Genomic DNA, 17,461 nt, shown 5'->3' with positions numbered 1-17,461 from the left:
GCCCCGGCGTTTGCCGGCTGCCGAACCCACGCCTGTTTGGCAAAACGTGGCTGCACTGAGGGGCCCCAGCGCCCAGTCCCGTTGCCTCCCCCCAGTGCTCCACGCAGGGTTTCCGTGCCCGGGCAGGCAGCGTGCGGGAAGCTGCCGGTTCATGTGCAGGCAGTAAGGCCAGCTCAGCCCAGCCCAGTGCAGCCCAGCCCAACCCAGTGCATCCCAGCTCAGCTCAGCCCAGAGCAGCTCAGCTCAGCCCAGCTGAACCCAGAGCAACCCAGCACAGCCCAATCCATCCCAGCACAGCCCAGCTCAGCCCAGTGCATCCCAGCTCAGCTCAGCACATTCCAGCCCAGCCCAGTGCATCCCAGCCCAACCTAGTGCATCCCAGCTCAACTCAGCTCAACCCAGCGCATTCCAGCTCAGCCCAGAGCAACCCAGCCCAGCCCAGCTCAACCCAGAGCACCCCAGACAGCCCAGTGCATCCCAGCACAACCCAGCTCAGCCCAGCACATCACAGCTCAGCCCATCCCAGTACAGCCCAGTAGCTCATGCTCCCCTGGAGCTGTGGGAGGTCATGGATCAAATTCAGTGGGAAATGGGGAAAGCACAGGGAAACAGCCTGGATAATCCGTGCCACCCGGCTCCCCGCGGGTGCCTGCTCCGCCCGGGCCTGGTTCAGTCCCTACACGTCTCTGCCAGGCGCAGAGCCCAGCACCAGCTTTGCATGGAACGACTTTTTCTTCCCCTCAGCTTAGTAATTGGAAGGAAAACATTTTCCATGTTTTTTCTTGCCTTCCTTCTAACAGCACTGGGTTGTTTTTCTTACCAAACAAAAACAACTATTTGCCTTAATTATTGCAAATCCTTGTATTTCCAGCCCCTAGCTACTCTACTGGGGCGAGGCTGGTTGCAGGGAGGTATAATTTACACCCGTCTTTTTTAGCTTTAATTGTATCAGCCTAGAAATTATGGGAAATATTTGCTAGCGAAAGAAAAAACTTCCCACTTAAAAGGTGAAGAGTCTCAGCAGAAATGCCTGGGAAGAGCCAGCGCAGAGGCAGGCCTGCCGCCTCCTCACAGGGGCTGGTTATAATTTAGCTGCAACAGGAAAAAAAGGGGCCCAGGCGGGTCCCTCCGAGCCCTCCCAGCCCCAGTACAAACCCTCGCGCAGACGCAGGGTGGGAGCGTGGGGGGGTGCGGCCGGCTGCGGGGTCCAGTACGGCAGCAGCGGGGTCGTGGTGATGCCGCAGCATCCCCAGCAGACAGCCGGCATGGCAGCCCCCCGCATCCACCAGCACCGACCCCCCAAAACGCTCGGGAGGCCGAGGGGGGCGGCAGGCAGGAGGGAGTTTGCTGTTCAGCGCGTTTGCTGTTTAAGTAAAGACACATGTGAGAAATTAGGGGCTAATTTACAGCTGGTCCTGAGCAGCCACTGGCAGGGGAGGGGGGAGGACGCAGAGGGGGAAAGAGACAAATCCATTAACTGACCCAAATGTCAGAAACCCCAAAGTAATGAAGAGCCACGAGTGCATTACTGCCGGCTCATTAGCTGCCGCTGTCAGCTTGGGCCTCTCTGCTCCCCACAGCCGCGCCAGCGCTGATGGCAAAGCTCCTGACCGCGGGCAGCCCTGCCTGCACCGGGGTGTGCGTGGGGAACGGCTGCTCCCCCCGGCCGGGGTGCACGGGCTGGCAGAGGGCCGGCGAGCGGGCAACCGTGCAGCGAGGGCAATGAGCCGCTGTGGCGAGCTGCCGGCGGTGGCAAATCCATCTCCCGCGGGCGGCCGGAGCCGAGCGCCACGGTGCCCGGCTGGGAGACAGGCCTGGCTCTGCCGCAGCGTCGGAGAGAGCTGGGGTGAGGATGCTGAAATTTTGCTGCTGGCTTCATCCCCATCCATCGGGCTGCCTGTAGTGGGGCAGCCCCACACGAAAACACCCCAAGCCCAGAAACGGACTTGAGAGGCGGCGAGAGCTGCACCGGAGCCGTTTGCAAGCGTCCGACGTTGGCCGTGCCTGGAGACGCCCGTGGCTTTGGATCGAGCAGCCCCGGGAGGAGCGTGGGATGATCGCCCCGGGGCGCACAGCCGCTCTGGGAGGCAGGGACCAGGAGTGTCTGCGCGGAGGGGCCGGTCCCTCGGGATCCCCAGCGGGGAGGGATGACCCCGAGCTCACGAGGCTGCTGGTGCAGGCTGGTGAGCTGCCCACCGACGCGGCCGGACTGAGGCGCAGCTCGAGCACCCGGGTTCTTCCAGGTGGGAGAGGCCACTGGAGCCCCCCAAGCCCCTGCTTTGTTTAGGAAATCCCTAAATGAACACTGCAAAACACTGCAAAACACCGTAATTCTAACCCAAACCTGGCTGGACCCGAGCCCAGAGCTCGTGTGCGGATTCACGGGGGACCCCAGGCACTGTGTCCCCTCCAGCGGGAAGGGTGGGACAACCCCAAACGGTGGCTCAGGGTGGAACCCAGAGGAGGCAACATCCAAACCTCTCCCGCACCCTCCCCCGCACCCACACGCTTTGCCCGGGGCCGCTCCCCCAGCAGCACCGGGCATGTTTTGCTGCCTCATCCGACGCTTATTAAAACACCCAGCCCTAAAATCCAGCCGCAGATCAAGCCTTCCCCCCGCCGCCGAGCGGTCCCACGCCGGAGCCGTGCCGGCACGGGCGGAGCGCGGTGGCAATTTGCGCCCGCCACAGCCCCCCTGCAAGATGCGAGCGCTCGGCTGCCGGAGACGTGGGTACCGAGAGCATCCGCGCCCCTCTCGCAGCAGCCGTCCTCAAAGCAATTTGCAAAAATTAATTAAACCACAGCCCCTTCGCAAAGGGGGGTGGGAAATGATGTAGAATGTCACCTGGATACTAATGCGGCTGACACCTCTACAACCAGCCCAGTGAAAACCACCCCGCTGCAGCACGGGAAACTGAGGCACGTGGGGATGTCTCTCAAGGTCAGAGGGAGGTGACCCTCGCAGGAGGAGGGAGCAGAGCCTGGGAGCCCCAGTTTGCAGCCCAGCATCGCCCAGACCAGGGACACGCACCCTTTGCATCCTCCCGGCTCTGCCAGGGGTGGGAGCTGGACCCTGGAGCTCTGCTCTGAGCATTGTCCCCTCCCTCCCACCGTCACCTCCACCGTCCTGCTGGCAGCACCAGGGGAACAGGAGGAACATATATTTTGCTTATTTTTGCAGCGAGGATCGCCTGCCCTACCCAGGAGGCCCGGGAGCCCAGGTGGGTGGGAGCGCTGGCGGGGGCAGGCGGGTCTGTGCTCCCTCCTGCCCGCAGCGATTTCCCCCGGGGGCCAAAGCCCAGATCCACTCCATCACGGTAGGTGGGGTAGGTGGGTTTGCTCACGGATTCAGCCCAGGGTGGGGGCAGCTGCCTTCAGCACAAACCTCACCCCTGATGGGGCAGCCGGGGGGGAATTGGGGCTGCAGGTGAGGACCAGGGCACGGCCGCACCGAGCCCTCGCTCCTCCTGGAGCCCCCGGCGTTATTGAAGTTTCCGGAGGAGCCAGGCTGAGCTTATCGAAACGCCCAAAGTGGCTTTAAATGCAGGAAAAGCAACAGCTCTTTGTGAAAAGCCTCCAGCTCCCTGCGTGTGCCCTGGCAACGCCGCCTTCCCCCTGCCTCTGCCTGGAAACCCTCGGCTGCAGCCCCAGCGCCTCCGTGCTCCGTGCTCACCAGCGCCTGGTGAACAAACCCAGCACAGACCTCAGTGCCACCGCAGCCTGCCAAGGGCTTGGCAAGGGACAGACAGACAGCCGGCCATCCCCTCCGGCAGGCGAACAGCACGCGGACAGACGGATGGCCCCGCAGCAGGCCGCAACGCGAGGAACGGCGTGTCGCAGCTCAGATCTGCAGGCGTAACGCCTGCGCCCCGTTAGTGAGCAATACGGCCCGTCCCCGGGAAGAGCTGCACCCCCCCAGCCCCGGCGAGTCGGGGAGGGCCCCTGCACGAGCACGTACAGCGATAACGGCTCCGGCACCGATCCCCATGACACGGCGGGACACGAGCTCCAGCCCAGTGCACCCAGCCCAGGCCAGTGCTGAAGCCATCGTTCACACTGGCAGAGATTTATAGCAGTCCAAGCATTGTTTTCCTATTATAATAATAATTTTCTAACCCCCGATCCGGGTTAGACCCGCACTGGACAGCTGTGGCAAGAGGGCTTCTGGAGCCAGCACGGCCCAGGAGCAGTGGGGTGGCCATGGGCCCCCCGAGACCCCTCTCCAGGGGCTCCCCCCTCCACCCCAGGTGATGGGGATGCATCCCATAGCCCACGGCCCACCCGCAGGGCACCGGGGATGCACAACGGCTGCCCGGTCCTTGGGTGAAATCCCCAAAAGCCCATCATTCCAAAAGCTCGGTTTTTTTCACCCAAAGCAGAGGCTGGGTGCGTAGTAGCAGCAGCAGCAGCAGCAGCAGCAGCGTGGAGCTGAGCGGCACCTCATCGCTTATCCAACACCCCCACCTAGTGCCAGTGCCCCTCCGCGGGCTGCCCAGGCCAGGGCCGCATCCTGCCGGGGCCACGGACCACGGCCCCTGCGGGCAGGGACGCAGCGGCCATCACCGTGGACTCAGGCTCGCCCCTAACGAGCGCTCAGCTCAGCCCCGGCCTTTCCCCGTGCTGCTGGTTGGGCTGGGGGGGCGGAAATTTTATCACCCAGGAAAACAAGCAAAGACCCCCCGAGTCCAGCTCCACGGACCCCCTCCCCATAGCTCCCAGCCGGCTGGGGATGAGCAGCAGCAGCTCAGCTAAACGGGGGCGCTGGGGGGGGGGCGGGGGTGTCTGCAGCCCTCGGCCCCTTCGGAATCGCGGGGGACCCCCCCTCCCAAGGAGGGCATGGCACAAGCCCTTCCCAGGAGCACCCCGTTAACAGTCCAAGGACCCGGCACGGTGCCACGGCCACGCAGCCTGGGCGCACGGTCCCTCTCCCAGCATCACCACCGACCCCAAACTGGGGTCCCAAACCCCCCCCCCGGCACCGGGAGCATCGCGCAGCCCCCGCTGCCACCCGGGCGAGCAGAGCCGGGCGCCCGGCTGCGCTTCCAGGAGCTTTTGAATATGGAAAGCGCCGGGGAAAAGCGGTTTTCCGTTTGGCCTGAACCCACCCAAGTGGAATGGGGAGGGGAGGAGGCGAGGGAAGCCCGAAGAGTTAATCCACTTTGAATTGCAGCGCGGCTCCAGCCAGCGCGCCGCCACATCAGGGCTGACAGCTTGACAGAGACGGATTGGCAGCTCCCGAGGTGAAACATCCCGGCCCGAGCCACGAAGCCGTATTAAAGCCCATCTCAAAGGGGGCAGGTTTTGTTATGTCATTTTCCACAGAGAAAAAATAAATGAAATAAATAAAGGCGAGAGGGGAGGGAGAGCAAGGAGCTAGAACGGGCCCCAGTGGGGGACACGGCTCCTGGGGACCCCCTGCCCCAGGGACCCCCGGGGTGACTTCCCCAAGCACTCAGTCCCCAAAGCTGCCCCTGGGGCTTGCAGGGCTCCCCCTGCGCAGCCTGGCTCCCGGCAGGACACGGCTCAGGAGCTCTCAGACCCCCGAGGAGCTGCAGAAATGCAGATAACTAACAAACCGGGGCGCAACGGGAACCGGCACCGCAGAGCGATGCCCAGTGTGGGGCTGCACACCCGCTTCGGCGGGTGACACGGGTGAACGCAGCCCCGAGCAGGGTGTTAAAACCTTTCGTTTGGCAGAAAAAGGCTTTTTCCAGGAAGGAAAGAGCCGGGGAAGGCGAGGCCTGCCCTGCCCTCCCAGGGCCGCCTGCCTGTCAGCAGGCAGGAATCACTGAGCTACGACGGATGTCTCCGAGGGATGATAGGGCAGCGACCCTAATATTTTCTGCAGCGAGCACTCCTGTAAGCTACCTTTGTGCTGGAATGATAGGAATTCATTACGGACCACCCCCCCGCCGCGCACTGGCTCCCAGGGGAGGAATCTGCCAGCTCTCTCCAAGCCTAAATGGGATTAGGTTATCTCCCGGCATTGAAACCGAGACATGCGCAAACTGAGGAAGGTCCCAGCACACCCCGTGCCGCACCAGCGGGTTCTCACCGGAGGGTTTCCCCCTCGCCGAGACACGGCGGCACCCGCGGAGGCATTGCCACTGGTCCCCCGGGATGGGGGAGAAGCCCTCCAGACGAGGATCTGCTCCAAAATCAGAGACACAGAGAAGAGATTTACCGGCGATGTTGGTGCTGGACGCGTTTAGCGTTGCTGTGCGTGTTGGGGCAAACGTCACCCCCCCCCCCCCCCCCCCGTTGTCTGGCAGTCACCGAACAACCCTCGCCCCGTTGTCACCCCCCCCTTGGGAAAAGTGGGGTGCAGGCTCTGCCGCACGCACGTTCCTCCGCAGCTTCTGTCCCAGCAGCGAAGATCCCGTGCTCGGTTTGGGCTCAGCACGGACGGGAGCGGCGTGAGGAGCCAGCCTGTGATTCACCCCCCAGGAGAAGTGGGGTGCAGCGGCGCCAGGGGCCGCCCTGCCCGGCCGGGGCACCCCGGCACTGGCGATGCTGCTCCCAGGCCGAGCCACCGTGAGCTGCTGGAGGTGCAGCAATCCCCAGGCAGGGCTAGAACCGCTTAAACCACCTTAAACTCCATCATTTGCAAACCCACGCCCTGACTGGTGGTAACAGCATCCTTGCTCTCCAGACAAGGCTGCACCTCTCCCTCCCTCTGTCCCTGCCCGCAGCTGGCAGCGGGGCACAGCCCTTCCGCTCCGGAGGCATTGCTGCCTCCTCAAGACCACCGTGACCAGGCAGATCCCAGCACACCACAGCCCCGCAGAGCCCGGATGGGGCCCCCCAAACTCTCCCGGCACCCACCCTCGGTGCAAGCAAACCAGCTGCCTGGATTTGGTTTAAGCACTGATACATTTGGAACCATTTTCCCCTCTCCCTGCGGCTGCTGGATTCCCTCTCAATCATGTCAAACAAATCCAGAGAAAAACATGTTTGACTGCATCAAAGTTCAAACCTCCACCTGTCTGTGTCCCTGAGCACAGGCCCTTTAATGCTGCAAAGATGTAAACTCCCCCAGGTCTTCATTATGTCTTACAGGCCCGATATTATATCAGATTATGGAATCATTAAACAAAAAATTGTACTCCTCGCTGTCCAGAGGGGCCTCTAGTTACCTTGTCTAAATATAACAGCATCATTTTTAACCAAGGAGCTGGTACAGTCCCTTGGGCCTTCATTATATTTCATGGGCCTGGGCTGGAATATCATCTCGCTCACGTGCTGGAGGACTCATTCTGCACTTGTGCTGAGGCCAAGGCGAGCGGCCACGGACACCCCAGTCCATGGGGCACCACCCCACACCGCACCGGCTGGAGAAAAGGCTCCGGCACGGGGAGCCACGCCGAGAGGAACCAGGCGGGGAGGTGCACCATGGGCTGCTGAGATGGAACAAAAGATGAAGAAAAAGCAGATGAAGAGGGAAAAGCAATGGGGGGGGGGGGTTGAAATCAGAGCTAGGTGCGCGTCCAATTATTTTAATTGCGAGTAGGTGCCATTTAGGGCTCATTGATGCATTGCACATCATTGTTTACTGCTCCGAGCAGAACCAATTATGTTTGAACATCGAGGGGCTGAAAGACAGCAAATAAACAAGCAGGCGTGTGGTGGGATCCACTGTACGTAGGTTTGCACCCGTCTGTCAGCGACCAGCCAGGCATGGACCAGGGAAAGGGGGGGGGGGCAAGGGCAGCTCTGCCCCACGCCCGCCGCCACTCCCGGGGTGGGGTTGGGGGCCCGGGAGCCCCACGGCACCGCTTCTGCCAGCGGGAACGCAGCACCCCGAGGGGAGAGAAAATAGAGCTGTTTAGGAAAAGAGGGGAAATAAATAAAGACATAAAGATACAGTTTCTTGTGGGGTTTTGACACGAGTTGTCAGAGTTGGTGGTGCGTGTGCTCCTGTCTTTACAGTAAATAACTGTCAGCAATTAGAAAGTGTAGGCGTCACGGAGGGGAGTCAGGCAGCTCCGGCACGTCAGTCACAGGGTGGTGGGGAGCGGGGGCCACGACCCATGGGGGCAGAGGGCCCTCCGGACCGCCGCTTGCCCGGTGCCCAGCCTGCCGTCAGGGTTCAAACTGGCCAGAGATGCTCAAATCCCCGGAGGGACGTGCCACCCGTGGGGAACCACAGCGGTGCCCAGGGCCACGGCGGGGCGGGGGCTGCGGAGGTATGTGGGAGAAAGCTGCGCCCAGAGGCCGTATTGAAAATGCCCTTTTTTTTTTGGAAAAGGTCACGGCGCCCCGTTGCTCACCGCAGCCCCATGTGCCGGGACGCTGCCGGCGCACGGTGTTCTGCTGGCCGCGGGTCGGAAGCTCCGCAAGCGTCACCGTGCTGCTCTGGCGTGGGTGATGGCACCGAGACGCCCCCACTGCACCCCCAGGCATCTCCAGCGGAGACCTGGGGCTGCACCGGCAGGTCCCAGAGCCCAGCCAGCTGCCGGCACGCTGCCCGCCACGTCGATCTCCAAAAGTACCTGCTTGGCACCGGGCTGAACACCCGTGAGAGCTCAGGCGCTCGGCCCCGCAGGGAGCTGGAGCACACACACAGCCTTTGGGCCCCGGTCCGGGAGGTCTGGTGGGACCGGAGCCCCGAGATCAGCCCCGTGACCCCACGGGCAGAGCTGGCTGGGGCTGGGGGAGGCTCTCAACCAGGAGTCAGATGAAGAGTTGTGTGGGTACGGGATCTTTCATGGCTGGGGGCTCTTTGGGAAAACCAGCTGCGAGATGAGTGTGTAGAAATAGGTGGATGAATTCCCTGCCGAGAGTTTCCAGCTGAAGGAGCGCCGGCAGAAGGGTGGAGGGGGAATGCACCAATTAACGGCCCCATTTTACAGGTGGGAAGCCGAGGGCTGCAGCCCCTCCCCACCAGCAGCCAGGGTCCTAAAACACACCAGTGGCAGAGCGATGAATCATGCCCTGAGCCGCAGCCCCCCCGTCCTCCCCACCAGCCCTCCCTGTTGCAGACATCTCCATCACCTTCCCCGTCTTCCTCCCACCCTGCCTGGCAATAATTGGCTCCGGCTCCAAGCTTGCGCCTTCCCCGCCGCAGCTCTCCCCTTCCCTCCTCCCGGTTTTGAACTCCCCACTGCTAAGAAAAATGTAATAGCAGTTTAGCCTCTCAATCTGCAAGTTCTTTGACACCAATAACCTCTGTCTTTGTGCTTCCTGGCTCAGACAGAAACTCTACCTTTCAGGTTAGCAGCAGCCTGCCGCAGAGCGCGCCGGCCTTGGGGGCCGTGTAGCCCGGCCTTGATAAGCCCGACTTCAGAGGCTCATTAGAGCGCAGCCCCAGGAGCTGGGCCCCGGGGGAGCGGGGCGCGGGGGAGCCCCGGCTCCCGTTCCTATGGCGACCGAGGATGCCGATGTTGCAGCCCGAGGCGGTACTTTTGGTACTTACAGATCAAACAGGCAGGGCAAGCGGTGCCGGGGAGGAATACACAGAGTGCAGGAAATTTAATGACTTGAATTAACAACAGGAGAGCCGGTGACTCCCCTCGGCGCTGGTCGGGAGGAGACACAAACTTTGCCTTGTTGGGGTAAAACTTTGAATCTCTCTTTTTCCCCCCCTTGCCCTTGGCCTCTCCCTTGGTTTAGCATCTCTCTGGGAAGCACACACACACACGCTGAGGACAGCGAGCCAGCACCCATGGCGTGGGCTGTAAGGCATTTATCTGATGGATGTTGGCCCCATCGTGCACACCAGAGACCAAGATCGATGTCAGGAAAAGGCTGATGAAACCCAAACATCTGACCCCCCCAGCATCCCCTCCTGGGGTCCAAAGCAGAGCCACAGCTTGTTCCTCGCTCCGGTGACCCGGGGACCATCTCCCCCCCTTGCAATGTGCCCACCGGCTTCGGGACAGAGTCCGGGAAGGGCTGGAGATGGTGAGGGAAGCCCAGCTCCTTCCCTGGAGGAGCAGCAGAAGCCAGGGGGGACCCTCAGCATCCAGCTGCCTTCACAGCAAATGAGGACCGGGTACATGCAGAGAGAGGAAGGGAAAAGATGACTTCTCCCTGGTTTTGTCTCTCCTGACAGTCTCTTTTCTTCTCTTTTTCCAACACCCCCCTTTCCCTCGCGTGCTCTTTCCGCTCTAGAGCATTCTGTGCTTTACTGGGGCATTAAGAGGCAACATCTCAAACTGTTTAGTGAAGCATTAAAGGGGCATGAAAATACTCACATCGCATCTGAGCACTGAAAGCCCTGAAGCATCCTCAGGAAAAAAAAAAAAAAAAAAAAAAAAAAGCAGCCTACCAATTCTGTAAAATAAGACATATTTCTGTGCACAGCGCTTGCAGCGCCAGACAATATCCATATCTCAGCCCTCGCCAGCCTTTCCAGCCCAGCCATCGGTCATGTCACGGCTCCTGAAGTTGATCCCTCCCCGTTCCCGGCCGGGTCACTCCCAGTTGGACCATTAGCATCAGCCACCATCTGCCAGGATCCAGCCCCTGCGCTGGGCTTCCCAGGGAGCGGCCTGACTCCAGGACCTCATCCCCAAGACCGGAGATTCACATGGTTTTATACATATTAAAATCATCACAGCTCAAGCACACAAAAAGGAACCAACTCCTCACTCTCCCTCCCCACCAAAATTGACAGTAACATGCAACCTCAGGCCCTAAAAGGGGATTTTTGTCCTGTGCCCAGTTTCACCGGTGCCAGGCTCTGAAGAAGGGTTTGGAAGAACCCAACTTGTGCAGAGCGGAACACGGGTGCTCCCTTCGTCCTGTCCCATGTGTCTGGCCCCAGATACAGTGTCAGATCTGCCAGCAGTCACCAAGGAGCTGGAAACCACCCCAAAAAACAGCCAGTGCCCGACAGCTCCGCGGCCAGGGAGAGGGGCTTCCCGGGGGGCTGCCCCATGCGAGTCCCTCAGCAATTAGCTGAGGTTTTCATCTTTCCCTCCTCCTTTAATCTTCTAGCCGTGGTAAAACCAGACTCTCTTGGACTCGGCTGTTGTCCTTGTCCCCACAGCTCAGTGTGGGAGCTCTGCCCTGGCTCGAAGGCTGAGGAGGGAGACGTTGGGCCGGCTTCATGTACTGAACTGACACAGCAGGATTCAGAGGATCTGGGGCTTTCCCTGTGAAGACCCCTGCCCCTTCCCAAGCTCAGAAATCGGCCCCAGGAGCCCCCATTCCCCACTACAGAGCATCGCCTGCTCCCACTGCGGGGGCTGTGGACCTGGCGATGGCAGCTGGACCAGACGGTTGTTGTCGGTCCCTTCCAACTGAGCGATTCTGCCTGAAGTTGATCCCTCCCCGTTCCCGGCCGGGTCACTCCCAGTTGGACCATTAGCATCAGCCACCATCTGCCAGGATCCAGCCCCTGCGCTGGGCTTCCCAGGGAGCAGCCTGCCTCCAGGACCTCATCCCCAAGACCGGAGATTCACCCAAATGGGGCGTCCCTGCGACCGCGGGGCTTCGGAACAACGAAACAGAGAAACCGGGGAACGGACCCCAGGGAAGGATCGTCCCCCGCGAACAGAGCCGGGACCGCCCGTGCCCTGGCCGAAGCACCCCGACACAATCGGGGTGTCCCCAGCTTGGCGAGGTGTCGGTGGGGTGCGGCAGGTAACCGGGGGGTGCTCAGGGCAGGGCTGTCCCTGGGGACCCCCAGGTCAGGGTCTCGGCAGGTTGGAGGTGCGTCGGCAGCCCCCCACCAGCACCGTCTGCTCCAAACACAGCTCGAGGACACCTGCCCGCGCGATCGCTTGATTACTTCTCCCATTTAAGAGAAATGAGGCAGGACTGGTGCTGCTCCGAGATCTATTTCCCCCTCTCCCTTCTCCTGGATTTGCATCTCTCTTTTGGGCAGCTCTGTTTCCAGCACAGAAAGGGCTCTGTTCAGGTCTCCCCCCTCCTTTCCCATCAATTGTTATGTTAAAATCCCCAGGACATGTTTCTGCAAAGAATTAAAAGAGGGTGAGGAAGAGATTGTTTTCGTCAGTGTCTCACTAAGTCTCTGACCTTGAGCGTGAATAGAAAACAAGAAAAAAGGGACTTTATGCTAATACCACTCACTAAGCACAAGGGGGAAAAATAATAACGGCAAATGAAGATTATGAATGCAAATCAACTTAATAAAGAGACAGGGTCTGTGCAGGAGTCTTGTTTTGCTCTTGTATAGACGACTTGCATTGTCTGGTTGTGCTGCACCCCAGGTCTAATCATTACAAATTATATCAGGATAGGAAAAGAAAAGAACAGGAAAGGTTTCATTCTCTAATTATGACATTGTTGGTTCCCCCTGCTCACAGCTGGTTTTTTCAAGAGGCCTCTCACACCGGCCCTTCGCAAGCAGCTCAAACTCTCCTCTCTCCAGTTAACTTCCAGCCATTTGCCACCAGCAACGGGCCCATTGCCGCGCAGGTCCCGCTGTGCTGGAGCTGGGTGCCAGGCTCAGGACCCCGGCCCCTCGTTCGGGGGGTGCAGCCGCTCCCGCAGGTACAAGGGGACGTTGTGTCCGCGCTGCTCGGAGCCCCGACCCCTCCACAGGAGAAATCCCCCCCACCCCGGCCGGGTCTGGGGGCTGCGGGACCACCCTGCTCCCCAGCCAGCCCCTTCCGCAAGGCTCTGCCTCGTGCACATTTATTTTTTTTTTCCTCCCCTTTTCCATTCTCTCCTCAGCCTTTTCAGCCGAGGCTGCCACACTACGGCATGGGGACTGGCTCTCAGCATCTGTGTGCAGAGCATCCAACATAACAAAGCCCTGATCCTGGCAGGGATCTCAGGCACTATCATAACACCATCATAATAGCTTTAAAGCAGCGACAGCCCTGACAGAGAACACAGTCACGCCAGCCTTGTCCGCATTCAGATCAAGAGCAGCAGCGGGAACCCGCTGGCCTCTTTTGAGTGGGTATTTGTTTACACGCAGGGAAGTTGCGATGGAAATGGCTGGGGCTGGTCCTCAGCGTGGCATTTCCAAGGCTGCGCGAGTTTAACTGCCTCTTTCGACTCTCTAAATGCACCTTCGCCGTGGGTAAAATGCTCCTAGACAAAGCTCTGCTTTATAAGAAGTAAAAACCTGAGCTCAGACCCACAGGCATTAGGAAAGGTCACTGCCTTGCTGGAAGATGCTGAAAACTCAGGTCTACATGAAAAGGTGATCCATAACTGCTATTATGTCTTCCCAGGCGCCGTTAAATCACCCCCCAGGGCAATATTTGGGGCACAGAGGGTGCTGCCTCACTGGAAGTTAGGACTGGTTTTCCTTTCTTCCACAAAAGAAAAATCAAGGTCAATTCTATTTAAATGAGCCTTATACTGGCCTGGGAGATGAAACCAGGCCCCAATTCAATTTAAAACTGATGCCCTGCTCGCTGCAAATCCCGCTGGGCTAGCGGATACCTGGGCAGAATTAACTGCCAGGGCCTCCAGCACCCCACTCCTCTCCGGGGACCCCACGCGTCTCCCACTCAGAACAAACCAGGAGGGTTCCCCTGGTCCCAGTGTCTTGGGCTGCCAGCAGACCCGGGGCTGGAGCTGCCCGCAGGATTTGCTTTGGAACTTGGCCTAAACGAGCTAAAGAATTGGTGGAGTATTTAAGCAAACTCTCCAAAACCCCACGACCCAGGGAGCAGGGACCTCACCGAGGTCTGAAAACCATTCCAGCTCTGGGTCACACTTCTCCACCGATGCCGCGGCAGCGCAAGCCATGGCTGGTGTTATCTTCATCCCACAAACACCCCCCTTCCCTCCCCTTCCAAACAACATCCACAAGAGAGTTTAGGCTGGGAACGCAGCTCTTTAATCTCCAGCAAGCCTTTGACAACCTGTCTCGTCCTGGCTTTTAGCTGCGTGAGAGCTGTTCGCTAATGGAGCATTAACCTTGGAGAGCTTCTGCAATTACTCCAACACTAATTCTGACAGTTTTTGGTGTATCTGTTTGTTCTTTTGACAGGCAAAAGGAATTTCTTTTTAAAAGCTGTTTGATACATTTGAGACCTTCTGTCCACATTTTCTTTTTTTCTGCTCGAGATGGGAAAGTGGGGGAGAGCAAGTGGAGGTAGAGGCGCTACCTACCCACAGACACGTTGGTATAGGCACAAGCCAAGATATTTCCCCCCTTCCAAATCCCTCCCACCCCTGTTTTAAGTCACAGAAGCATTTGGTCTCTCCTGACCTCATTAGGGTAATTAGTAAACCTTTTGAAGCTGGGAGAATGGCTCTGAGCTGTGGGAAAGTGAGGAGAGCAAAGAGCCTCTAAAAGGAGCGTGCATGGATAGAGAAAGGGAGAGAAAAACATCTTCAGCTGTGAAGAGATGACCTGCAGAAACGGAGGGGAAGGGGAGGTGGACAAGGAGCAAGCTGGCAGCTTTGCTCCCCTGGAAATCTCCTTAAATTGTCTCTTTTAAGAGGATGGAAATCGAAGTCCTGATTATCCTGCAAGATGCTGCGGGCAGCCAAAGAGCAGGGAAGAAAAATGGTGGTGGGGCAGACACAGGCTGAGACCCGAGGATCTCGCTTCGGTTCTCTGATCTGCCACTGCTCCCCTGGAAGCCCCTTGGCAAATCAGTTCTCGCTGTGCCTTAATCCTTCCTTCATTTAAAAAAAGTTTCCCTAGACGTTATTTTCTGCATGGAAAACATACACTTTGGAGGGAAAGGGCTATCTCTGACTGCATGCCAAAACCAGGCTTCTCTTGGGGATTTCACATGCTCCTGGAAACACAACCACCCTGGATACGGTGCATAACAAACACCTCGATCTGAAGTTTGATAAAGCAATGGGGACATTCCTGCCAGCTTCAGATGGAGGAGGAAAGTTATTTCAGTTTGAACATCACTTTCTAAAACGGCCTGAGCCACCAGCTAATACCTGCATGCGCATGTGTGAAAGGAATGGGAACCTTCATTAAGGACACATAGTCTGCCCTTCCTCTAATAAACACAGAAAAGCGTTTTCAGTGCACTCATCCAAGCCAGTTGAGAAGCCAAAACGATGACTGCGGAGAAGCTGAAGTTATAGCATGGATAAAAACCTCCAGTTCTAAAAGAAAAAAGCAGTATCTCAAACCTTTGCTATATTTCACAAAGGGCACAAACCTAATACCTCTCTGCATTCTTCAGAAAGAGGGAGTTTGATGTGGATGTGAGAGAAAAGCAGATTAAAATAACACCAGCAAAAAAAAAAAAAAAAAAAAAAAAGAGAGATCAGAATATACCCTGATACCAGAGAATTTGAACCAACATGTCCTCAGGCCCCGCTGTGCCTTCAGCTGCACACAATGACCGCCACACTGCCATAGTTCTGCTCATCTTTTTTGAGATTCCCCATTTATATGATGAGGCTCCCCAGCCTGGTGCCACGGCAAACCCTCCATCCCTCCAGGGAAACATCCCATTGGGAATTGCTCCCCAGGGATGCCCTCGGCTGCAGGAGCCAGGGGAGGCAGGCCAGCCCCCCCAGATTTCAGCAAGATGCCTCTGACCTGCCTTGAGCGGAGGCAGAAGGTTCAGATTTGATGCGCCCAAAAGCTGAATGAACAAATTACGACCACGCAGCCTCGGGGGGTGGGACAAGCATGACATCGATGCTCCAGAGCTGGGTGACAACGCCAGCGGTGCCCGATGGTGGCCCTGGGCGTGGGAGCTGGAGGGACAGCTTTGCAAAATGCCCCAAGGTAGTTTTGGGCAGGCGCCCACGGGCAGCACCCAGGCTGGTCACATGCCGGGCAGGGAGAGCAGAAAGAGGCGTTTGTTGGAGAAGTCGACCTCGGCTGGGATGTGCTCGGAGAAGGCACCGCTGTAAGGCAGTGCCAGGATAAAACCACTCTGCAGCCCTGCCTGGGGTTTTGGAGGCAAAGCAGCACCGTGCCCCCCACCCCGAAGGCTCAAACCCCTCAACTGATGGGGCATTAACACTGTGAACAAGCGGGTTTTTCATTATGACAAACAGCATTTACACCACTTCTGCCAGAGAGAGGGGGTAGCATGCACTCAGCTCGGATTGAACAATGAAACTATTAGGATTATTTTAAGTACGTGAGGGTTGGGTTGTTTTTTTTTTTTTCCTTAAAAGAGTGAGAGTAATTAACCACCAGAACATATTAGCAGCATATCAGGGATGCAGCAAACGCTCTGCCGCTCAGTTGTTTCAGACGAATGCTGGCATCCTTTCCAAGAGAAACCGTCTAGTTTCACCGCACAGAAAAAAAGGACAAACCAGCCGGTGCTCTGCGGGAGGCTGAGCACGATGAACATAATGGTCTCCTCTAGCTGCAAAACCTGCAAATCTCGACACTTCCATTTCCCGGCTCTTATTAAGCAGCAGACGGGAGCGTTGCTCTGATTGCAAAGAGAGCAAGAGGATCCCCGAGTGCCGACAACAACAGTTGCTGTGGTTTGCAGCACGGCCAGCGTGGAAACGTGCCCAAACCAGGAGAAGCTGCAGCAGGCGAGGGAGTGCGGAGGCGCCAGCCGACGCGAGGGCACGTTCACACACGAGTTCAATGTCGTTTCGGTTCAATTTGCCAGCGCTGGAAGCGACAATACATCACCAGGAATTGGGTGAGGTGCTCCACCGTGTCAGCCCCCCATTTGCCTACATCCCAGAAACTGATGTTAATTAAAGTGGCTGGTAACTGTCTGCAAGCACCTCTACATGGGCAGGGGGGGCTCTGAACTCCCATAAGAAACCCTGCCAAAGCAAACAAGATCCGTACAGATCCACAGCAATCCCACAGTCCGTGGAAGCACCTCCACCGAGTCGGACCAGACATCCCCATTTTCTAGCAATTTCATCTTGTAGGTGCATTGAAGCTTCAGCCTCTCAACAGGTATCCTTGGACGTGGGCTTTGTGCCTTTGATCTGGCGACGTAAAGAAGAAAATACTGAAGTGTAACATCTGAGATGTTCATCTCAAATTTAATTTTAGGGACATCTTCTCCCTTCCATGCATGCAGTCATACATTAGCATGCATCAGAAGTACAGCATCCCCTTTAATGTTTACTCATCCTTAGATTGCAAAAATTGTTGTGTGAATTTCTTCTTCAATTAGCTCTGGTACTCAAAAAAAAAATATTGTTCTGTTGCCAGTATAGTTATGATCATTTCTTTCCTTTATACTTTTATTCCCTAGCGTAACTTAAAAAGAAAATGCTTCTCCAGTCTCCCCTGCAAAGCCCCCTTTAAAAATTTTTAAAACAAAAACAACCAATGTTTCTAAAGGAAAGGCTTTTGTGGCTGAAGTGCCACTTCCATTCACCTTTCCATCATGTAAGGGAAAAAAATAAAGATCAGAAGAAGGATTTAGACAAAAAGCCAACTAATTTTTTATACAGAAGAATCCTGCTAGTTGTGTAGAGGAGCTTTGTTGAGTGGAACAGAAAAGACATCAGAGGAGACTTACAGCAGGTTTTCAAACATTTCCAGCTACCTTCCCAACATGCAGCCTGTATCCCACAATAAACACGGAGACGCAATTGCAGAGGGACTCCA

This window comes from Tyto alba, unplaced genomic scaffold (genome assembly GCF_018691265.1).
Source record: "Tyto alba isolate M040663 unplaced genomic scaffold, T.alba_DEE_v4.0 Super-Scaffold_20000042, whole genome shotgun sequence".
Lineage (NCBI taxonomy): Eukaryota > Metazoa > Chordata > Aves > Strigiformes > Tytonidae > Tyto > Tyto alba.
The sequence above is the reverse complement of the archived record's forward strand: the minus strand, read 5'-3'. Positions refer to the sequence as shown.